At 42.0% G+C, this 24778-nt stretch overlaps 1 protein-coding gene across 3 annotated transcripts in view; it reads left to right on the top strand.

The window, feature by feature from the left end:
- GALNT9 (polypeptide N-acetylgalactosaminyltransferase 9) overlaps positions 1-24778 on the top strand; it is a 274492-nt gene that overhangs the window by 193514 nt on the left and 56200 nt on the right. The gene's annotated exons all lie outside the window — the stretch shown is intronic.

The following is a 24778-nucleotide window of genomic DNA, read 5'->3' as shown; positions in this document are numbered from 1 at the left end:
GAGTGATAGGCTATTACACTGAAGTAATTGATATTGCAACACTATCTGGAACTGACAGCCCCAGTAAATGAATATTCCTGGCCTTACTGGCCTTGAGAGAACTGATAGCAGTCAGAAATATGGTTTATTGGTTCATTCTGTCAGTCTCTGAACGCAGTGAGACAGATTTTCCCCTTTCCTAGTAGTTCTGCTTGTGCAAACAGCTTCACTAAGTCTCCATGTGCTCCTTGCACCAAGATGACGGTGAGTGCTTGTTGCCTGGCAAATGGAGTACCAACAGAAAGCTGAGGCCAGGCTGGTAGAAGTCAATTTTAAGTTCTGCGTACCATGCACGATGAATGTTGTGGTATTTTAAAACTTTAGGGGTCCTCCTTATAGTATAAGAACTACAGTGTACAGGTATTCAATCCTGACAGATCGGTCAGTGCAAAGTGTAGACAGGTGACTTTGGGACAGCATCAGTCCACCCTGTACTTCTAGACCTATAGGAGGTTTGATTTTGGTGATCCTTTGCCCTTGTTTTCAGGGTGGTGTTTCCCAGCAAGTCCTTCTGAAGCCCAAGGAACATGTCTTTGCTTATCACTTGAAAATTAGGCCACTTAATGTTGCATGAACACAGTTTCCTCATTATAAAGCTGACTGTTTAATTATTTTCCCCTTACTCCTTATTCCCTGCGTCATAGTAACACGTCCCTGGTGCATGTAATGCGCTCATTAAAGCATATATTCTGCTCATGGTGAAACACTGAAGATCAAATTAGTCCATTCTTTATCTGACTCTTTTTTTCTAAAATGGCTACAAACTCCTTCACACCAGTGGGCTGAGGAAGAAGGTCATTGCAGCAAGAGTTTATTTTCACATATGGGTGTTTATTTATTATTCCAGCATCACGAGAGGGATAAGGTTTGTAATGGGACTGTGTGAATACACTGCTTATACTTTAAGGTTCAGAATTCACATAGGGGACAGAAAAACTGCTACCACAAATCATCCAATTTTCCTTAAGAGGGTCAGGCTATTACCAGGATTGTGTGAGCTTTCCTTTATCATTGTGCAGGGCTTTGAGCTGTTTGAAACTTTTTCCACATGGCTGCTCCCAGAATAGATTGAATGCTCTGGCAAAACTCTGGCGTAGCTGATGAATAAGCCTCCTAAGAAATCTGAAAGCTGTCGCTCTTCCTTAGATGAGAAGAACTTGCTGAGTATGATTAGGGCTCCTGGTAAACAGAGGCAAAGGTTTTAATAGGATTATGAAATGGCACTTGCTTGAAGAGGCAAGGATTTGAAGTGAGCAAGGACAGGTTTTCAGGGGTAGAGAACCTGTTAAAGCCTGCGGAAGCCTGGGATCCAGAAACCAGCTCTCATTCTTTGGGTTTTGGGTGTTTGGGAGGGGTGTGTGTGTGTGTTTCGTTTGGGGTTTTTTGCCCTGTAAAGAATAATTAACCCTACTGTTTGAAAAAGGCTTTATGAAAGTACAGGCATATGAGTGATTTCACTCTGCGATAAGCTGTATGCCCATAGCACAGATCTGTTACTCTCTGTTTTCAGCCCGGATCTAGCACGGTAAGTAATACACAGTGTCTGCCTCCTAATTTGCAACTCCTACATGTGATCCCCTCCTGTGTGTCTTTCAGAGCTGTCAGAAACTAACAGCGTGAAAACGCACAGGAACCTTCTCCCTTCCCTCTAGGATATTTATAAAATCACTGTGAATTTACAAAGTTGGTTTTTAAACTCCAGAATCTCAAAATAAGTTGCAAAAATCACTCCTTTCCCAAGGCGTGGTGCACTGACCCATGTGGGGGTATTTGGCATATCCCCCACACCTGCACAGAGGGATGCTGTTGCCCATGTATGACTCTGCTTGTGTGGATCAATGGAAGACAGAAAAAGGAAGGAAGAAATGATTGAATAAGTAAAGAGCAAGAAATAATATAATAATAAATAATAAATTTGTGGGGAAGTGGCATTTGGCTGAAGACAGTCCCTATTTAAAATAGCTGTAACAATAATCCTTTGAAGTTTTTGCAAACTATTATCATGTTACTGCTAAAAGAAAAGGAATTAGGCTTGGAGTGTCTGAATTAGATTACATTGCATCTAATCAACCTTCATTTAAGTTGTTTTAATAACGTGAAATAGCGAAAGTCAGTGAAACAAATTAGCTGATTTGGGAGGATACTGTTTGATAACCCAGCTAATCCCCCTTAAATCTATTCTTTATTAAAAAAAAAACAACCACAAAACCACAACATCATCTTGGATATTCCACTATTGGCTTTTCCTTTTTCTAAATTCTTTAGTTGGAAATGTTTAAATAATTAACCAGAGTGATCTTCAGTATAAACTGACTGGGGCTACCGCATCTATTGAAAATGTTTGGGGCTCTGCAGCTCTTTTTGTAAACTCTCTTTTTGTATAAACTTGCATATTGGTTAGAGCTGAGACATTATCCTAGCGGAGTAGCCTTGCAGCAAAGCCAATGTCTGTTTGCCAAGCTAGGGAGATTCTGGTTTGGTTGAGAAAAAGCACCAGCTGTTCTGGGAAATGGAAGAGAGATGGACATGATTGCAGGCTTGTGATAGTAAAGAAAAAGATGGACACTTACATAATGTCATCTTGTTCTTTGTTTTTCAAAGATGACAGTTTCAGCACAAGATGGATAAACACAGGACTGAATTCTGTAATGGATAAATGGTGCTATTCAATGAGTGTTCACCAACCAGCTACTGAAGCTGATGGGAATTGTCTGTGAGCACCTAAAAGCTGATTTTGGCCAGGAATTTACAAAGTCAGATGGTAGCTGGCTCCTGTGTGGATGAGGTACCCTTCACAAGGACGGTGAGCTTGGCTTGTCAGCTGCGTTCAGGCAAGCACCAGACTGCTGCTCTGCCTCCTTGTACCCACGTGGAGCCCGGGCGCAGTAGGTAGCCCAGGTTCCATTTCAGCTGTGCTTCAGCTGTCCCTTTCCCAACCTGAAGGCAGAGATAAAGAAAAATAATGGTACTTTCTCCTGCAGCAAAGCTGTGAATGTGCCTGTACTTGAAGAAGACACACTAAACTCAGGGTAGATTGTACCTGTAGTACAGAGAGATAACCCAGTAGTAAGAGAAATTCAAGCAGTGCTTGAATGTAAAGGAAGATGGAGCCTTTTAAGTGAGACCCTGTAAAAAACTGCATGGTTTGCAGTTGTCATGTAAATTCCCTTCCCAGTGGGAGCTACAGACACACTTAATTATTTAGAAAGGGAGCCCATAAACATTAAAAGCCTAGTTTATGATTTGACCTAATACAAGCAGTTTATGATGCATCTTTCTGTAGCAAGTCATTAATCATTGCACTTAGATCTCTCTCTTCCTCTGGTGCTCCAGTGATAAGGTGAATGAATTGCTGTTCTTATTTTGTACCTATCAACTCTAACAGTGGGTGGGAAGAGCTCAAGCATTTATTTTAAAGAATGGTCTAGTACAAATTATATTCTTCTTCCACCATAAAGAATCCAAACTAATTAAATAAAAAATATGTTGCCATATTGACAAGTGAAAGCAAAACCTTTTCATTTTTATGGCCAGCGTCAACTGGCCATATTCTTTATTCTCGATAGCACTGTGATGTACTTCAAAGGAGGGAATCTGCATCAGCTGGTGAATTCTTAGAGGTGCTAACTCAGAGATTTGGGAGTAAAAAACAACCAACACACACAACGCACAACTGCCCCCCCAAACTAATGACTTACCCAATATGAGATATCTTAAATAAACCTACTGTTTAAGAGGTCCTGGCCAGAGAAATAAATTAAGAGATGTCCCTAGGTACCAGTGTAACAAATTAACTCTATTGTGAATTCAAGTGATGGCTTAGTTCTGCAGCATAGCTTAGCTGGATGCTTCAGGTTAGTTGTGAGCTCAGCTCCTGCAGATGTGTCACAGGTAACTTGGGCCGCTTCTGGCACGCGGCAGTGGCACGGTCCTGGGAACATACAGTTCATTGTGATTGAAAAGAACTGTCTGAAAACAGGATAAAAGCTCAGATCATTTGCGCGCTCTGCTGTTGTGATTACAATGCTAATGGTGGGCAAGCTGCCTAGCTGAAATCAAGCGTGGGTTCTGTATATAGAAATGCAATTCCACCTCTGGGCTTTGCAGGAATACTGTGTGTACTGTAAAAAAATCATGATGCAGATTCACTGAAATCTCTTTGTGAGGAAATAAAACTCATTATGTAATGGACTTTTACACACAAGTAAATCATTAGACTTTCCAAACTTATGCTATGTGGCCCAGCTTTACTTTCTTTAAAAACAGATGAACTACATCTTCTCTGAACAGAAATGCTAATGGTAGATTGTCAAGCAGTGAATTCTTGACCTGATTTTATTCCCTTTTGCTAAGGAGATTTAGATTCCTTTGAGCAGTCAGTGGTTTAAATGCAGATTCTAGGCTGGTATGCTGTAATAAAAATGTCACAAGGTTTATGTATAGCAAACTTTAATTCTGATTCTGGACAGTGCTTTTTATCCAGTGTGATTCATGAGACCAAGCCCCTAGTCTTAGAGCTAAGAGGTAAGTAGGAACTCTGTTCTGGAGATTTTATCAAAATGTCAGGGTGTTTTTTCCACATGCTGTGGTAAAATACAAGTGAAAATTGTCCAAAAATACAGGTTAATCAAAATGTCTTATTCCAGTAAGTTCAAAAATACTTCCTATTTATTTTGACCTTTCCCAAGCTGTAATTTTTAGTATAAATTAGTTCAGTTTCAAATGGAAAGTTTAAAAGAAAGCCTTTCAGTTTGAAGATATTTAATCATTTAAATGATGTTAACAAAAATTCACAATTGCTGGCATCTGAAAATGTAGTGCACTCTTTCCTTAGACTTGCCTGTTCACACTGCAGTGCAATAAATCAGCATTTCCAGCATGAGGTTAAATGCTATTAAAATGCTATTTCTGACCAGTTCTGCTTAAGCAAACTTCTACCAGTTCTGCACTGCCTAAGCAAAATCCTAATAAGTGATGTAATCTACTGTTATTGGAAGTTGCCCTGTTGCATAGGTTGCAAAGATCTCTGTGATAAATTCCCTGGATCTCACCCTCCAGTTAAACTGTGTAAGTAAAGGTGTTCTCTTTTCCTTCTCCAGTTCAACTTAGCATTTTTATAGGCATTTCCTAAGGTAAAAGAATGTTAAGCTTGTAAAGTCAAGCATTAAGAAATCATGAAAAGATTGAGTTCATAGTGCCTGGATTACATTAGTTCGCAGCTCCTTTCCCTCTTCAAAATAGGGATTGGAATAGCCTTTTCTGTGGTGATGTGCATATATGATGAGCCAGGTCCTCTGCCCATCTAAATGTGCAGCATCTTTTAATTCCAGCTGAGTTTCATTGATTCAAACAGGATGAGATTAGGCTTGACATTTGTATATAGCAATAATGCGTTCTGTCTGGAAAAGGAGACAGGCTGACTTAGTTGTCAGTGAAGATGCTCATGCAGGCATTAAATCCCAGGCTGCTGATGTCACCACAAATCACCACTGTCCCATTGCCGAAGCGTGCAACTGCCAGTCCCAACGGGCTACGCGGGGCAACAACTGTATTAACAGCCTAGAGAAAGCTGTTAGCAGCCCGGGTTACTCTGTGGTTATATCCTCCCCATAACTGGTGCTCGTGCCTCCGTGCAGTGAACCAAAGAGATGCAGTGCTGTCAGCAAACAAGAAAACATGAAAAAAGCAGATGAGGACAGGCTGAATTCCAGTGTGACAGCCAGCGCCTGGTGCCAGGTTTCAAATGTCTGACAACAACCATGTTTCAAACTGGAAGATTTTCCGTGTAAATGGTCTTCCCACACATGAAAGAGAAGAATGTGAAAACAGTGTAAAACAAAGCCAAAGACCTAAAAGATGGCCCTTGGCCTGTTTCGACTAAGAGTGCTTGGGTTTTTCCTCTGACCAGATTATTTATATAGTCTCATTTGTACTCTAAGTGGGATGCATGATCTTGTATCTGGGGAGACAATCCAACTCCCTACCTGTCTGCAATTTCTTTGAACCACAGTGTGCTTTTTTCCCTTCTTTTTTCTTTTCTTTTTTTTTTTTTTTTTTTTTTTTTTTTTATTGATGATAACTGTAACCTTGAATGGAAAACAATGTTTTCATCAGAACATAGCGCAATGGTGCCCTAGCATGAAATTGCCAGCAAACTACAGGACTAGAGCTTGTGAATACCGTTAAAAAACACTCTCTAAAGTGGGAGCATTGGAAATAGCTCACAAAAGAGCATCTGGCCATTTGGCTTCAATATCACATCATGCTCCATCGAGTGTAACATTTTATGTTACAAACTCTTTCATGTACTAGGACATTATAAAAGCCAAGGCTAGAAATTTCAGAAAGAGATCAACAGTGAAAGAACTAAGGAAAGGAAATGCTTCCTTAGTCTTTGCTGCTTTTTTCTCAGTCACTTTCTTGCAGTTTTAATCTAAATCTGACACAGGTTCCTCTGCAGTGGTGTGAACTGAATGAGAGAGAGGGGAAAAATGCCGAGAAGTTGAGCATGCTAATAGTGTTGAGATTGAAATAGGTTTCACTTGCCTAATGAGGAGACTCAACCAAAAGCCTAGAGATGAGCTACAGCTGGTCAGAAACTTTCTGATATAACATATTTTCTATTACAAAATAACAGTTCATCCAGAACTCCAAATGTTCTGTAGAACTCTAAATTTTGATGTTGATTACTGGAAGCCTGGCTTGGGCTGTTGCATGCCCAGCTGTTAGTCCTTAGTCAGCTCCCAGCACACCTGGCAAAAGGTTTCTTGGAGATTTTTGGAACCATTTTGATTCTTTTTCAGAACCCTTTTAAAAAAAAGTTATCAGTGCTGTGGAAAACATCATTATTCCACTTGAAAAATGAAATGCAGAAGTGTTTCAGGATACCAGCTGTTTCCAGAGCAGGGAGATGCCCATTTTCTAATTGACCTTTTGATTAATTCCCCAGGTGGTTCTTGTTTGTCTGGTGATGAGAGGTTTAATCTGACCCTCCAGGAAACATAGAGAGCTCTTAGGATGGCAAGAGTCCTTTCAGCTGGAGCAAATTCTTGGTTTGGGTTTGTGTCCCGAGGGGAGGTTCCTGACCCAGACCAGCAGCTGGGACGTGAGACCTGCAGCCCAGACTGCTTGCTGTGGCCGGGACTCCTACATGTGGCCATGTTGCTGGAGGATTTTCCCAGGTACCATCTTCCAGGCAAACCATGTCATTTGGGAAAATATGCTTCAGCCTTGGAGGTGAGTTGTCAGATCCTCCAGCCTTGAGCACAGGGTCTGGAGGTGGTATTGTAGGTGTTGAAATGTATAACTTGTGATCTGTTGCTGAGGTGTTACCCTTGCAGGAAAATTCAAGTTGCTGTTATTTATGATGTTAAACTGAGGCATATAAATCCTTACTGCTGGTAGGCAAAGCATTCGTGTCGTGTGTGCATGAGGAAAACAGCTGATCTTTGATGAGTTGTGGGTTTGGAGGGGGAAAGTGTTACGGGATTTAGGTTAGTTTGGCTTTGTTTTAATTCTGCCTAGAAAACTTTGGGAGGTAATGTGATATTTTTTACTGTCTGCTAAAGAAATGTCTGACTGGCTAATAATTATCCTTGCAATAGCGTTGCCTGAATAGAGTGAAGCATGTTGAGCTGACCTGTGTGACAGATACTTCTGAGCTGAGGAGCAGGAGCAGAGAAGGAATAATGCACGTACTTGTGTTGTTGAATAGAAGTTTGCTCCTCGGTGCCAAAAAATTATAACATTATCTGTTTTCTGGGTAATACACAAAAAAGAAGCAACTTAACACTGTGCACGAAGCAGACAAACTACTTTCTGTTGAAGGCAGCAGATTAGCCACCAGTGAGAAATTTCTAATGCAAAACTTTGGTAGATTTGGTTTTACTGTCTTGCTTAGCGCAATGGGAATATTCCCAACAAAGGCACCTCTGGACAAGGCAGCTGTGTTGTGTAGCAGGCCAAGGACTTGACTGGGGAATACTTACCAGTTGCATGATCTTGAGGAGTCTGTTTCCTACCCTTTCTATTCAATCTGCCCATCCACAAGTAGCAGTGATGATGGTCACTGTATAGTGGGCAAAACAGCACAGGGAACGGTAAAGTTGTCATCTCTACAGTGGCAGAAAATGTCCTCTGAAAGCAGTGCATTTGCTTTGCAGTTACCATTTCAGAATGGCACTACTGGCCAGGCATCTTGCAGGAAGGTGGCAGGGAGAGACAGTCTCTCCCCCAGATTGCTCACAGAGGAATGAAGCCCAGCACAGGGGGGCTGGCATGGGGCACAGAGCAGGGAAACAGATCCCTGTTCAGCTGAGCACAGAGAGTGCACACATGTGAGTGTCTGCAAGTGTGATGGCAGTCCTTGGCTTGGAGTCAAATCAGCAAAGCAGGCAAGTTCATCTGTTGCCACCTAATCTTCCTTCTGCAAGTAAACCCTAAAATATTTTCCCCAGCTTCCTTCAGTTTTATGATCTCTTCCTTTTTGGTACTGGTGGCAGTGAGCATTTGCTTGCAGCCATGTTGTAGGAGGATACCAGTCATGGATTGTCCAAACAAAAAAAACTTGCTCATCTTGCAGAGGCACATCATTTCCTACAATCTGGTGTCCTTTAAAAGCTTTGGGGGAACATTTCATGACAGTATTTTGGGACATGATGCGTGCAGTAATGTACCTTTAGATCATGTTTGCTACCAGGATTTGGGACCTTGATGATTGTTCTGTACCTGTTTTCATCTTTATTGTGGAGCTGAATTCCTGCTTTATTCCTGCACAAATTAAGTCATTTCAGTAGACAAGGAAGGAAATGGGGAGAAAAAAATCCAATAAAATATTTAAAGTCTTCCTTTAAAAGTTCCAAGATTCTTTCTCAAATCTTGTTTTGTACATAGGAAAAATAAGGAAACAGGTTGGCTGGAACGTTTTATTAGCACATTTATTGTAACTTACATAGCTCCTTGTGTAGTTTCACTGCTTGCATACTGCATCTGGTCTAGATCCATACAGATTACTTTGCATCCCCATAGGTCACTGTTTCTTTTCCATCAGATTAGATTGCATGGCAATATTAGACATATATATATAACATGCACAAATGCATTGGTCAAAATGCCAGTTGCTTTTCATTGGTAGCTTTGTTCCAACGTAATGGAAAGGTGTTAGCTATTTAAAAGAAATGAAAAATGAACACAAAATGGCATATCTGTCATTTCTATTGTATTCCAAGCTTGGAAAAGCAGATCTCACTGAAAAATCATATTTAGTATAACATACAGGATTTATAGTGTAGAAAAGCAGCCAAGAAGAATCCAGAGGTGCATCAAAATAAGTCTGAAAAATCTGTGTTGGGTGCAACTGCGAAGTGTTTTGACTGTAATAAAATAATCTATCTGCATGTTTCAGTAAAACTGGCTGCATTACTTCCTCCTAAATGCCACTTAGATGTCCTCTGTGTCTCTAATAGCATGTAATCTACACAAATATCTTCCTGTCAGCAGAAACCCAAACAATTTGGTACCTTCAACGTGTCCCACCTGTAGTTCCTAGCATGCTCTGGGGGAGCAGGTAAATGAGCATGCCTCCATTTAACAAGGGGAAAGTGAGGCAGAAGGCTCTAACAATGTCCTCACAGGACGTTTGAGAGTCATTAAGTAGCAGAGCCCAGGCTGAAACTATTTTAAATAGACTATTGTATGTCCCTGCTAATTGTTCTGAATTCAAAGCCTGAAGTGATCCCTGGAGGTTACAGCACACGCATGAGGTAGAGGAACCATGCTTAAAATGCCTGTGTTCCTTTAGGGCATGGCTGAGTGGGGAGAGGACAAGGCTGATGGGCTCCAGGAGGAACAAGCCAGTTCTAAAGCCCGTTCCTGAGTGGGAGTGTGAGAGCACGTTCAAAGCAGTTCTCTTGAGTTCTATGATTCTGGTTCCTGCTCCCAGCTGATCTGGCCGTGTTGTGCTGGCGGTACGTGGTGGGTTGCCCGTGTATCTTCTGCATTGCCCTTGGCGGCTGGGTCACTGGGCCCTCCCTGGGAGGGAAGGTGGTGGCTTCTGTCCCTGCCCCGCTGTGACTCACCATCAGTGCCCGCGCGGGGCCGGTCTGGCAGCAGTCCACAGAGGACAGCGTAGGGTGTCCTGCTGTGCTTCGATCCTTTCCCTCACCCTTTTTACCCTCGACAAGGAATCCATTGACTGCTGAGCAGCTGTACTGCGGGAACATGCAGGCACACGCTGCAGCAGTGCATGGGCTGGATCAGCTGGTGGGTCTGTGACCACTGTGGTGTTAACGGTGCCGTTTCCCTGCCTCTGTCAGTGGCTCAGCCTTTCCTGCTCGTGGTCTGAGCATTTGTTGCCCTGACATTGTGCCTTCAGCCCGGAAGTGCCAATCTGCCAGACCCAGTGAGCCTCAGAGAGCTGCTGACGAGTTCAGCTCCAGTTAGCTCCAGTTCAAGGTCAAATGGGACTTTAAAATACGAATAAATGTCAGGGTTTGCTGGCACATCGATCTCAGTCTTTTTGATTACTGCCAGATCGCATGAATAAATTAGCCTTGACAGGTGCGATAAATTGTATAGGCTACTGATCTCAAACAGTAAATGTTAAAGAAGGACGTGGGAGGCCTGGAGGGGAAAGTACCCTCTGCAGATGCTTGTATTAAATGAGGTGAGTTTTGATACAGCGCTCTGGGGGTGATCTTCAGGCAGGAGGAGGCCTTTTGTTCATTTCAGATCCTGTGCCAAGCTGGGGCACGTCTCCTGCTGCAGCATTGATTTCCTTTGTCAGAAGGAGTTGGGGTGACCGTGCATATGGAGCGAGAGCGCTTTGGCCGCCTTTTCCACCAGCTGCCCTGCCTGTCCCGCAGGGCTGCCGAACAGCTCAGCTCGGGCCTTCTGCTTCCCAGGGGTGAACACAGGCAAACAGGTCCCTAACTAAAATAAATCAAAAGTAGAGGGCGTTGGAAGTAGCCCTGCCTGTGCTGTGATCCTACCCTGAACGCTGTCATGGGTCTGCATGTCAGATCTTTGCCGGGACTTCTTGCTTGGCAAGCAGCACAGACAGTCAGAGAAACCCGCCTGACTCCCAGTGCGTGCTCTCTTCTCTGTGATTCCGTGTAACGTAACTGAGACTCTTCATTTCCCTCCTATGCATAAACATCAGCAATATCAACCACTGCTTAATTATTTCATTTTTTTTTAGATAAGGAATTGTTATCTTTTGTTGATTCCTAAACGAGCACGTGAGAAGAATTTGAGGATAGGGTGGGTTTTTTACTGATGCTACTTCATGTGTCTCTAAACTTTCAGTTTTCTTGAATGTAGAATCCAATATTGCAATGCTGTCCAACATAAAACAAATCAGAAAACCAGACTTCTTGTCACAAACATGCAGACTTGCTCTTTTCCATGTACTCTTACCCCTTAATTAAGCATGCCCTCTTTCTGCAGCATCATATCATACATTCTGTCTTCCCATCTTGATAACTCATCTCTGTGTGTGTGTATATAGGTCTGTGTATACGTATTTATATGTATGTAAAGGTCATGGACTGCTGCTCATTTTGGGCCATTCCTCCTCTCAGAGCTTCTGTGAAATACTTGGATTTATGCCGAAACACTGAACTTCATAGTGTGGTTAATCAAAAATGCACAGTTTAAATACAGAAGCATTTTTTCTGCAAAAGCAGAAATGCATGGAAGTGCTATATTTTGTAGCAAATTAATTAAAAGTAGAAACTTTATTTTGGCTTCAATCAATTTTGCGAAAGGAAAGCAGAACAGAATCTTTAAATTAGGTGGATTTAAAATTTTCATTGTGACTATTCTGCATAGCTCCAATTGTCTTTACTATAAATATGCAGCCATCACTGTTGCACATAAATGGTCCCATTAATATACATAATCAGTAGCATATGTATAATTTAAAAGGGACAATTAAATCTGTTGTTTATTTGCCAAACTGTTTGGGTGCTGTGATGAACTGACACATGCTCAATGTATGTGTAGTGTTAGGATGGAAGGGGTTACAAAAAAGGACTTTTACTTCTATAGAAATGCCTTCATGTAGAAATAGGGTAATGTAAACAGAGTGAGAGAAGGCTGGGAAAGAGAAAGGGCTTTTCCTATTACAAGAGCTTCACCAGATGGGTGGTATCCACCACACACCGTGCATGTGGTGAGGGTGTTAAGAACAGTAATGAGAAAACCAAGGTAAAATGGTGTTGAGAGAAAGGAGGGTCAGCCACAGCGCTGAGTTGTAGGAAGCAAATCTCCTAATAAGAAGGATTTTGAGAATGGTGTAGAAGCTCTTGAAAGATTAGCCAATGCAGGCAGGTGCCTCCAAGCCTCAGAATGTGTGGTTTTCTGATTACTGGAATTATAGGGGGGAAAAATATGTTTACAAAGCAGTTGGGAAGAGGATGAAGATTATATTTTGAAGGCCAGGAAAGTATTGTGCTAGATTTAGGAGTCAGGCAAGAAGCTGTTAAAGTAAATAGATAAGAGAAAAGCATTAGTATTTCTAGAACTGGGGCTGCTTGAACACGTGCCAGATGAAACGAGGAGGTATTTGCTCATAAGAGTCAAAGCATTTTCAGTCAAAAACGCTGCACAGGTTACTATGGATATTTTTTTGCATGCCTACAAAAGCGCTTCTCGGTGTTTCTGCTCACAATGTCTGTTGTTTTCAAATCTTGTAAACATTAATTCTCAAATGGTAAACCTTTAAAGCTTCAGAGTAAGCCAAGAGATGAAACCTCAGGGACTTTTTTGTGCTGTACAGAGTACTATTGTGAGAATGGATTCACATGATAAATTACAGCTGTATGATTTGTAGATACTGCACTGCTCTGCTCCCTCCCCAGTAATCCACCTGTCCAAACAAAATGCCACTTTCTCAGTAAATTCAGATTTAACTTAATTTTTGCCTTCTGAAACATTTTGACAATTGTTGTTCTGTGGCATTTGGGATGAGGCTGGGACTGCAAATCTTACTGCAATCCAAAACAACAAAACAAATTTTTAGCATAGTGACAAATTCTTTAAAACATCCACAAAAAGAATACATCCTTACCCTCATTGCTGATGCTTTTTTTTTCCTTACTCCTTTATAGTAAATGTAAAGAGATCAGAATTTATTACTTAAAAAAGGCACACCAGTCTGAAAATGGTTACATCCATCAAAGGAGGAACCAGACCAGGAAAGACAACTGAGTTTTTCTTTCAGCTTGCTTATTATCTACCTTGTACAGAAACTTGATCACCTAAACATTTCTTCCCATACAACAGAGACATTAGTGATTAATGCATATCTGTTAGGTACATGATGATCCTCTATGGATTTTTATTAAAATGCCACCTTCAGTAACTAATTCCTCTAAAGACCTGGGTCTAATTGCATCAGCTGACATATAGTTTGTGTGGTCAGGTGTCAGTTTTCTAATAGACACATGCAAAATCTGTCAGCTGTTTGTTCTTAAAGAACTACTTTGACCTAGCAATTAGAAATTGGCTAGATATAGTAAGTCTTGAAATTTTATTTAAAATTGGATTCCAAATTTCCAAGGCAAAATGCTCTTAAGCAGGAGCAATACCCCGAGAAAACAACATGTGGGAATGGAAAATCAGAAAGCAAATCAGGTTGTTTTATACTCAACCACTTGTTACAAGGCATCACAGCCCTAAGTTCTAGCATTAATCCATGTTTGGAAAGATGTGCACTTGCTTTAAGATGTGCTATGTGTAGAGCTGGATATAGCACCCCACCTCCAGAGCCATCACTTTGAGAACAGGCTGTGGATTTTGAACGTCTTTCGTTGTTAGACTGAAATCTTACCTGGTGCCTGGAGTTCTGTCTTTGGGGGTCAGTGGGTCCAGCAACTGGCCAATAAGGCATTTATTTTCTCAGTCAACTGTGGTAAACTGTTGTGTATTGAAATAATAGTTCAATATTATTCAAACTGCCTCCATCACCTTAGAAATTTTGTTAGCTGATTATTCAGTTCACTGTGTATGCTGCTTTCCCTTGTGTCGCCTCTCTTCATGTCTGTGACGTGAATTACGAGGGGTGGAAAAAAGCATAGTCAGGCTTAACCTATAAAAAAGGAAAATAAAATGCTTGATGGGGATCTTAAAAAAAAAACAAAAACAAACAACAAAACAAAACCAAAAAAAACACACCAAAAAAAACCCCCAACTAAACCACCACCAAAAAACCACCACCAAAACTCTAGATGAGAAGCCATGGGAGAAGTGAGTGAGATAAGGCAAACAAGAAACAAGCATTTGGAGGTAGGGATTAACACAGGTAGCTGTGGGCTGTGAAATGTGGGCATTTTGCAAATAGCCAGAAGGCAGCTTAATGATCTCCAGGGCACTGTAATTAATAATTTTTGCAGAGAGGGATGCAGAATGGGACACGTTGAACCAAGTTTTGACAGGCATGTCCTGAAAGAAGAGGACAGGTCTTGGTAGAGTCAGTTTTGAAAGCACCTATGGTTGTACTAGCTGCTTCAAATGACCCTGACCTGCCCCTGGAGGGCAAGGAGGTATGGATAACAGATCATGGAGCCAAGCCCTGAGTACTCTGCACTGAGCACCCGAAATGTTAGGCCAAACCCAGTATAAACTGAGTGAGTCCATTAACTGCTGTACCTTGCCATGCAAGCCACATAAGGGTTCTTCTGTCTTCTCCTTCTAAGGATGGATTTTTTTTTTGTCAATGCATGTTGTTTCTAGAGTCACGCTGAGGTATTCTCTGGGTTGCAGCAGAAGTGATGCTGCAATGGAGAGACGGGACGCTGCTTGATGCAAGCAAATGTTGATTTATTGTACACATCGCAAGTTTATATATGTCTTCAAAAGCTGCGCGCTTTAAACAGATTGGTTCTTTAAGCTAAGCATTACATACTAGGCAATCCCTGATTGGTGGTTAACTACAAACAAAGGACACTTTAAGTAAGTGTTTACAGTCATCAATTAACAGCAAGGTGTTACCTCTCCTTGGCCGATCCATCCCCCACTCCCCTGTGCTCTCTCAGCATGACTCATCATGTTAATTGTTATCTATTCACACTCCTTGTCCTCCCAGGGTTCGTGACCTACAAGCTCGAGCACATTCTCCTCAGTTAACTGATTGCCACGCATGGTCCTGATTTCCAGGCCCCCTCCTGCAAAGGGAGTTTAGAAAGCAGAATTTGGACGCAGGTTTGTGCCATCCTGTGCTCGGCAGCAGCTCTTGGCATTGTACGTGCTTTCGTTTATGCAGGTTACTCACAGTTGTCTTCAGCAGGAAGCACAGCAAAAATAATGACTATGGAAAATGCGGTTCATTTTTCTTCTTCCTCATTAATCCGTATTCAGTACATCTTCAGGAGGATATAGTGATGTGCAAATGTGGTGTTAGTTACTTTCTCTCCCTTTCCATTCCCTCTGCCTGTTTTAATTAAGCATAGCCTATATTGTCCATCTTACTGAAGCAACATTTCCTGTCATGTCAAATGTCAAAGGCAGTTTCTACATGAAAAAACAACAAATTCCAGCACTTATTAAGATGTTTCTTAGACCTTCACACAAAACTCTTTTATTCTGCATACCTTGCGGGGCACTGATTTTTATTTTTTTTAGCAAAGAAATCGGATAGGGAAGGATAGTGCAATCTAGCATTTTAAGTTTGAAGTTTAGCAATGAGTCAAGACACAGATAAAGAAAGAAACTGAGGCAAATGTGACAGCAAGAGAAAGGAGGAGTGATAATATGGTGACCTGGGTGAATTGCATTTCAAAAGGTAGTTTAAAGATCCTGTAATCTTTTCCTTAGCCCTTTGGTGAGTAAAGACAGGGGAAAATTCTTTCTGTGGCATGAGCTGAATGTCCACACCCCCTGAGATATGACGAAAGTGCTGTGATTTTGCAAAACAGAAACCCCATATGTAACAAACTGGGGTCGATGAGCCTGCTAGAGATTGCATGCTAAATCTTTCAGCCTGCTGCATATTGACTTTAAATTGCAATATACAACAAAATGCCGTGCCCAACCCAGTCTGAAATGTGTCTGCACCTTCCTGGTGCGTGGGGTGAGCATGGGGCGGACTTCTGCTCTAAGTGCAGAGGCACGGCAGCCACTGATTTTAATTTATTGTACATCTGAATGGCACTTATTTTCAAAACAACTCTGGTAAATCCAGTGCTGTTCTGCACTTGTTACCACATTAATAAAGATCTGACAAACTAAGTTCTCCCTTTCATGCATTAATTTCTGCACTGTTTCTGCTTCTGTCGCTGTAAGGGCTTCATGCAACATTCCCCCATTAGCACAGACCCACTAGATCTTCAGTAAAGACTACTTGTATCCTCTTTTTTTGCCATTGGTGCTGGTATCCCCTGCCCCAAGCAGGTGATGAAGGGCATGAGGAGCCTAAATGTGAACGGCTGACTGTTAACCTCATCCCTATTTTTCTCTAGATGCTTTCACAACAGCCTCTGGGGTAAACAACAGACCTGCTGTCAGTTTTGCCTGGGAGTGTTCTGATGTACGGAACCAAACCAGGAGTAAGGAAGGTGTAAATGTAACCGCCCTGGTTGTAGGTCAGGCTCCAGGATAAGAAGCATGAATACAAGATGCAAGAGGTACGTGTTTTACTTTGTTCAGTTCTCAGCCCAGGCAGGCAGGTTGGTGTGTGAGCAGCACTCGTGGCACCCCACATGTGTAGTCTTTGGGGTTTGGGCATCTTTTGCCCTCTGTGCTTGGAGCTGGCAGCAAAGTGTTCTGTGGGGACGGTGGAGATGAGCTGCTACTCAAGTGGTGAGACAGATGGACAGGACCAATTTATCTTGGGCGGTGCAGGGGGGAGGCTGAAAATTCAGAAAATTTTACCACCTTGGTTCTGCTTTTCTTTCAGTCCTAAATCCTTTCTTTCTGGCAAATCTTTAGACCTTTTCTCCACCTTCTGTTTTCTGCTCTTGCCAATATGTCTTACTTCTTTTTCATCACTCCTCTATCCCTCCACCTTTCCTGGCTCAGCTCCACCAGACCTTAATGTTCCACACTGTCATCTAGCTGTGCCAGTGACTTACGAGCTCAGTGCTGCTGGGGACACCAGACCTCTTAAGTACCTAAGCTCCCAGGAACCTCCCAGGAAAGCTCATAAATGTCTTTCGCAATGGATATTCAGAGAAGTGTTAGAGGTTTGAGAAGTTTCTTGCTTAAGGGAGAGGCCTAGACTAGATGAGAAGGAGAAAACCTACTACTCAGGTTATGGAGAGAGAAAAAAAAAAAAAGCGTCTTTTAATAGCAAGAACAATTATCCAGGGGTCCTATCTGTGACATGAAACGATACTGTAAGGGAGATGTCTTAGGCTGCTCAGAAATTAATTCAGAGGAAAAGCAGAAGAGGCTTATGTTTTGTGGGGAAATCAGCCTTTGATCATGGACCTTTCTTTTAACTTCGACTGTAGAAAGATGATGGAGTAAAGACTTCTAGAAATGCTGTACATGTGAAAGGAAAATTTGAAATGGTGACCTCGGGAAGTAAACCCAGAGGTGGATGCAAACACAATCAGATTAGTGGGTGAAAGGAGGGCCAGGCTCGGATGCATATGAAGAAGTCTTTAAAATCCACAAGGTCTCAAGAGCTAATCCTGTTCTGAGGTTTGCCTACCATGTCCCTCATTCCTCTGTTATCTCTTGCCTGATTGACTCTTCTGCTTCTTTGGTCTCTTTTTCTCTGTGTGTTCACTTGTTTTCAATGCTGCCATCTTTCTTTTCACCCATTCATCCCCCTAGGTCAGGGGTCCTCAAACTACAGCCTCTGGGCCAGATCCGGCCCCCCAGGGTCCTCAATCTGGCCCCCAGTATTTACAGACCCCCCCTGCCGAGGGTTTGGGGGGGAAACCAAGCAGCCACAGATGACTGCCTGCCACTTCATCCCTGCGCCAGCCCCCTGTTTACACGGTTTGAGGACCCCTGCCCTAGGTAGTTGGACAAAGTAGCTAGAAATTCTCTTGTGCTAATGAGAATCCAATGTTGCCTTTCACCAGCCTGATGAAAATAGACCTTGAGGCCCCACACTACAGTGGCCGTAGTTTTAGTATAAAAACAACTGTAAGCTGTAGAAGTGGAACAGAAAACAATATTTAAAATTCTTACAGCACCCTTGTATGTATCCATAAATCCAGGATATTGTCAGAGATGGGCTAGGTGAGTCCCTTTTCATATCCATTACTGCCAAATTGTTTAGGAATGGTTTTAAGGCTATTAACTGCTTGATAATATAGACAGGTTGATTTGGTTGATTAATGTGGATGTTTCAGCTTACATGTCATGAGTATTCCCAAACTAGTCAGATTTTTTTCAACTTGACTGTGGTGGCATCAAGCTGTGGCTGACTGTGCCAACTTGTATTTTCTCATCCAGTCAGTCTTTTCTCTAACTTTGAACTGAAACTTTAAAGTATCTTTTTTTTTTTTTTTTTTAAGCAATCACTTATGAGTTTGTACTGTTTTGCATCAGTGCAATGTTACAGAAGAGTCTTAGTGACCGGTTCCTGTGGGTGTTCAGTGTGACGGGGTTTGAACACCTTAACAAATACTGTGCACAGCCTGATTGCCGGCATGCAAAGCTGTGTTTTCACTGAATGGTCATGGTTGTGGTTAAATGAGTGAGTCCCTGCGCACACTGTGATACTGCTGACATTCAGTGGTTCTCTTTGCTTATGTGAAGAATTTCATCCAGCTGATCAAGCAGTAGATGCAGTTCTGTACGACTTTGGCCAATATCAAACAAAAAATTAGTCACAGTCATATGTTAACAATAAATAGCCAGAAACTTAATTATCAGCAATGTGTGAATTTGTGAAAATGCTGCTCAATTTGTGAACTACTTGTAAATTGAAAAACAGCCAAATCTATTCTAAATGATTGGTATAATCACTCTGAGACACATTGTCTAATATCTGCAGCTATCTTTTTGATTCCTGTCTATTTAAGGGGTGACTCTTGTGGGGGTGTACATCTTAACAGACCTTGGTTTCCAGAGAACATAACCCTTGCCTTTCAGGGGGAATTTAACTCTCTAACCTTTGCTGCCCAATGATAGGAGGACTCTGTCACCAGTGTTTCTTTGTGATTGACAGTCAGTAAGGCACTCTAGAGTGACAGCTTAATACTTTTCTACATATCTTTTGGCTAGGTTCGAGTGACATCTATGTATTGGCTTTTGATGCCAAACACTCCAGAAAGTCATGTATAAGACTCTGTCTAAATCTCAGACTAGTGCAGATGAAGCGTTAGATGTCATTAACCAGGACAACGCGGTATCTAGATTTCCAGCCCAGATCTTAGACTTATATGAAGTGTACATTCTGCTCTATGTGGGCATCGGCAGTCAAGGAGCCTGATAAATTGCTGTTGGGGTTCATTTTCAGAGTAGTATCTAGCAATGTAGCTGGGCAGTTCTCATTAATATTAATAGGAATTTAGCAGATAAATCTCCTTGAATAACTTTTAGAAAATTTACCCTTAATGTGCCTTACACTTAACAGGCCGAGCTGTGTTTTGAAATTCCATTTAAGAAGGGCAATGTGATAGATACAGTAACAAGGGATTTGGAAAAACCAGTTGGATGCATATTTCTACATGACACTGGAGGCTTACAGTACTATTAAATCAGAGCATCCTAGAATACTATTAATGAAATCCCCTTTAACCTTAAGGGGTATTTTTTTCTAAGCGATCCACAGGGGATTTGGCTGTTAAATTTCCATTAACAGTAATGCGATTCACACTATTACAAAGCAAGTTTCCCACTAGCTGTGCTGAAAATCTACCCCCTGCAGCAATTAATCATGCCCATTGGGCTCATTAATGGAAATATGAAGCAAATTATCTGGCTAATCATGATATGTGATCAATTGGCTCTCCTGCAGTAGTTGACTGCAGGCTAGTTAAAGCCAACTCAGTTTTAGGACGTTAGAGCTGAGTGACAAAAGACGAGGTGTCCCTGTCATGATTGTAAATGTCAAGGCATCTGCAGCTCGTAGGCAGAGTGTACCAAGGTTTGCAAGTGGGAGGTTCTCTGTGTATTTTCCTGACTTCCATCTCTGGGTGTTACATTTTTCCAGTTTCCCTCTGACTTGCATCCCTCATATCAGGTTCTGCAGGGGCTTCCCAGAAGGAGCATTCTTCCCTCATTGCCTTTACCAGGGTGTCACTGGTGTCCTGCTGGAGTATTCTGCATTTTGTCATTCTGCTAAAGCCAGGGACTTGTGTTTTATTCTACTCCTCTAGGAATCTGCGTTTTCAAGCTGTGTTGTGAGAATGGATAAGCTAGCCTGAATGTTGTGGTTGTGCTGGAATGTATTCCCAGAAGCCTTGGCTCTGTCCTTTTATCTATTACTCTACTACCTGATAGCAAGAACTCGTATCCCATTTTGCTTGACCTGTTTTGCAAGAAGAACTCTCTGAGGTTGTGGGCTTGTTGGGTGAAGCGTGCCAAGGTCATCCCTCAAACTACGGGAAAGAGAACCATCACCTTAGCATAGAAGCTAGAGAGTTCAAACTTCACCGTTGCACTGCTTAAATGTTAAAGACGGGAAGCTACAAAATACACCCCTTTTTTTAATGCTTGGTTAAATCTAAGCCACTTAGTATTTGGTTTGGGGGCTTTTTTGTTCTCACAGGCATTCTGTGAAGTCCTAACATAGTGCCAAAATGCAGCCCTAGTTAGGCTGCAGTCTCAACTCTTGAGAATATTCTTTGATGTACATTGTAGTATTATGGTTAAGCTAACTGGCAAACATGCAAATCCAGGAGCACCATGCAAAATCAGTAGCATTTCTTCAGGCAGAACACCAATTTATAGCCACACTGCATGACTCTGTCATTTTCCTAATGAATTCTCTAGTGTGCAGAGGTGCACTAAACAACAAAGATAAATACTGGTGTGTAGAGGAGCATAATACAGATTTATAGCCATAACAGAACACAGAGTACAGATGTTTTGCATATAACCAAGATTGGTTTATGGGCTTTTGCAAGCAGGGGTATCTGTATTCTAACTAAGGACTGTTTTATAATGGAACTTGAAATGAATAAAGCAACAGGAGACTTTTTCAAATACATTTTGGTACCATCTGAACAGCAGTGTCTTCTGTGTACCCCACTATGTGTGTTCCAGCTCTTACTGAGAACTGTCTGATGGCATAGGTTGGGTGCTGAAAAGGAAGACTCTTCAAGATCACCTGAGCAACCTTGAAGCAGAGATGTCATAGAAAAGAGGACACTTACAAGAGCACTTAAGCAATTTTTTAAATCCGTTCCAGAATGTGTATTGAGTTAGCCAGGCACCAACATATAGAATATAGCTTTTCATTGCCTTACTCTGTCATTTGGCATGGAAACATTTAGTGCCTTGTTATTAATTTTCATATATTCAGAAGCTTATTTCTGCAGAAATCTTGATTTATTTATTTTTTCTTACTGGGGAAAATAAAACAAACTGCTTCTATTACTCTATGTTTCCATGGGGAACCTTACTAATGTACATAATATACAACAGCTGATGGCAAGTGATGATAAGTTGCTTATACCACTGGGAGCTCTGGAATGAGTGGTTTACAAAGCTGGGTAAGTAATGAAAGTCCATAAACAAGACACTCCACAGAGCAGCAGACTGACAGAATTTTGGCTCCAAGTTTGAGGTTGTTTGGCTGGTATTGGAAATCCATATAACATGCTTCCCTCCTGGCATCTGCTAATTTGAGAAGGTTCAGTTCATTACAATAACAGATTTCAGCTAAGCATGACTGTAGTCTGTGGCCTGTTGGATGGATGGCCTCACTGGGAGCATCTCCTAACTTGTTCTCACACTATTGGGTGCTACAAGACAAGTCCTCCGTGGTCATTTGTCATTCCCTGACTCTAGGCAGGTACATGTGCTGATTTGTAGTTAATGCAGGTGATCTTTGTAGCCTTTCTGATCAATCTAACCTAATAAAAGGAGTAATTCTCTGGGTTTAGGGCCAATTTACTTTTCCAAGATGGTACGCATGCCTGCAGCTCAACTATTAATGAGGTAACATCTTGGAGCCCATTAAGTGAAAATGAATCAGTAGAGCCCATTAGACTTAATAAAGTTCAACAAGAGATGGAGCAGGTGAATTTTTCCTTGTTACAAACTCCTGTGTTTTATGGAAAGTTAGAAAACTCACAGCAGCTTTTCACACAAGAATGTCAGGCTCTGTGTTCCTGAAAGCTGTCCATCTCCTTTAGTTTCAGCCAGCATACTGATGGTTTCCTAAAACAGAGTTGTACTACTAAAAGGTTACAGATTCAGAATGGCCTATATGTAATATTTTTCTGGATGTTATTTTAGTGAATGTTCTTGCAGATCAGCCCTCATCTATGAAAGGTTTCTATTAATAAAACCAGCTGTGGAACAGGAAGACAGAATGGTGTTATTAGTAACTGCAAAACCCTTTCAAAGCACTATTCATCATCCAAATAATTTACTAAATGGTTTCTGAGAAGAACTATTAATTAACTGGCCAGAATGAGCCACATTAACATTTGTTTATCACACTATGTTTGTTGGCCTTGTGGGCTTGGACCAGAAGAGAAGTTATTGGAAGAAACACAGAGGGGAAAACTGTAGCTGTCCCACCGTGGACAGAATATTGCCATTATTGGCACGGTGAAAGCTGATCTGCATCAAGGCCAGGTGCAAAGGTGCAGTGCAGTAGCTGTTTGAGACAGAGTTCTGCCCTCCTGTTGTCCCAGCTAAGCCCTACTCCACCAAGCAGAAATCCCTTCAGTACAGCTTCTCTTCCACACCCAGAGCAGGGGTGAGCTCCGCCGTGCTGAGCGAAGGGGCTTCTCCCTGGCATGCCACGGGCTGCCTCCGCTGTGGCTTGGCCAGGGAAGGCACACGGTCATTCATGGGTCTCAAGTACTGCTGGTTTTGTTGTACCCAGTATGCAGCTTTGGTCCTTCCAGTGCTGCCCAGAGCTTCAGGTGCCACCACCTGAGGCCAGCAACGGGATGCTCTGTATCAACCACACACACGTGGCAGCAAGAGCCCACTGAGCTCAGTAGGGGGCTTTTCCTTTCCTAAGGTTTGTTGGGAGATCCAGGTGTCCAGACATGTGAGACCACAAGCTCCTCATCTCTGATACACAAATGCAGATTCCCCAGCTGAGGCTTAAATTTGGAGTGATTATCGTGGTTTGGCTTCCCCCCTTAAGTTCTTAGCATTCACCCATTTTACACTGTTTAGCTTTTGTTTCTAATTTGTTGTTTTAAATGTATCTGACAATATTTTTCTGCATCCAAGAAGCAAATTGTTCTTGTAAATAGTGAACCGCGGGAGCTGCTGCTGCTTCACTAGAGGTGCAGGTAGACAAACTGCTTCTGGCAAGGGCTCAGGCCATTAGTACTATTCTTGCAGAATGAATTTGCACAAAGGCTTGTTATTTATGACTAAACTCCATGGAACCAGAATGTAACATAAAATCTGGAATTGCTGTGTAATGGAAAACGTAAGGACACTGAGCTCTGCCAGGTGATTACAGAGGATTTTTTCCTCTTACCTGACTGGAATCGCCGTGTGCGTCCTGGCTTAGGCTGCACGTGCCTTGCAGCAGCTTAGGAAAGCCGTTCCCGAGAGGCTTGTCCTGTGAAATGTCTGCTGCATCCTTTCCCCTCCTGACAGTTAAACTAACAGAATCGGATTTGATAGCCCAGTGTGAGTAACTCAACACCAGAAATTAGCATCTCAGCAACCCCTCCGTAAGAAGACGTTCTCTTGCTCTCCAGGCCCGGGTCCCAGCTTTCCCTTTAGATAGGTGAGGAGTTTTCCTTCCCACAGCCCTGACAGGTCCAATGAGAAACAATTCAGTGGTTGTATTTTAATTAGATATTTAATACTGTGCAAATCAATTTGATGAGAAGGAAAAAGGCATTGTCGGTGTAATTTAAGATGTATTTGCTTTTTCTTTTGAAATGGGACGGTTTTGAAGCATTGATTCAACAATTTGGGTTTTCTCTACTGAAAAGTGCATTTCAATAATCACTGTGATGACAAAAAAAATCAGTATTTTTCCAATCTTTCTGTCTTCTTTGTTCCATTCACTTGTATCTGTTCTTCCATTGCATCTTTAGTTTTGTGTGTGTTTCATTAGGGTTCGTTTGTTCAAAGGTAGCATGACATGTGCTAGTATCAGAGGAAACACATTGATGTTGGAGGCAAAGCGTCATGTGAGAAGTCCCTGTAACAAAGCTTTATACAAATCGGGGCAGCTAACAGCAGCCACCAGCGCTTGCTGTATGCACCAGCTGACTCTGTAGCACAAGCGCAGGACAGACAGGACAGGGAGGTTTTACTGGGTGGACTTAGATGCCCTTGCAAGGCAAGACCTGAAGCTGTGTCAGTACGCAGGACAAGTGCAGTTAAAAGCTGAAGTGAAAAGTTCTATTAAGAATGACCAGAAAATAATTACATAACATTAGTAATGCAGCTGACATCTCAAGCTCAAAACCAGAGGAAGCTGAGGTAGGATCCTTTTCTTACCTTTTGGCATCCATCAATGCATGTTCTCAGCTCTGTTTCCTCACTGGCAGAAGCAAAATGCATCTCATTTCCCTTTAGTCTGTTTCAACTGATGGCAGCAGGGTTGCAGAGGCGTATCTGAGGACAGTATTTGGCACAAAGCATTGTGTATTTATTTTGTTCCACTGTTTATGTAAAGCTT

Source organism: Falco cherrug, chromosome 1 (genome assembly GCF_023634085.1).
Source record: "Falco cherrug isolate bFalChe1 chromosome 1, bFalChe1.pri, whole genome shotgun sequence".
Lineage (NCBI taxonomy): Eukaryota > Metazoa > Chordata > Aves > Falconiformes > Falconidae > Falco > Falco cherrug.
Note: the sequence above shows the minus strand (reverse complement) of the source record. Positions and strands in the feature narration are given on the sequence as shown.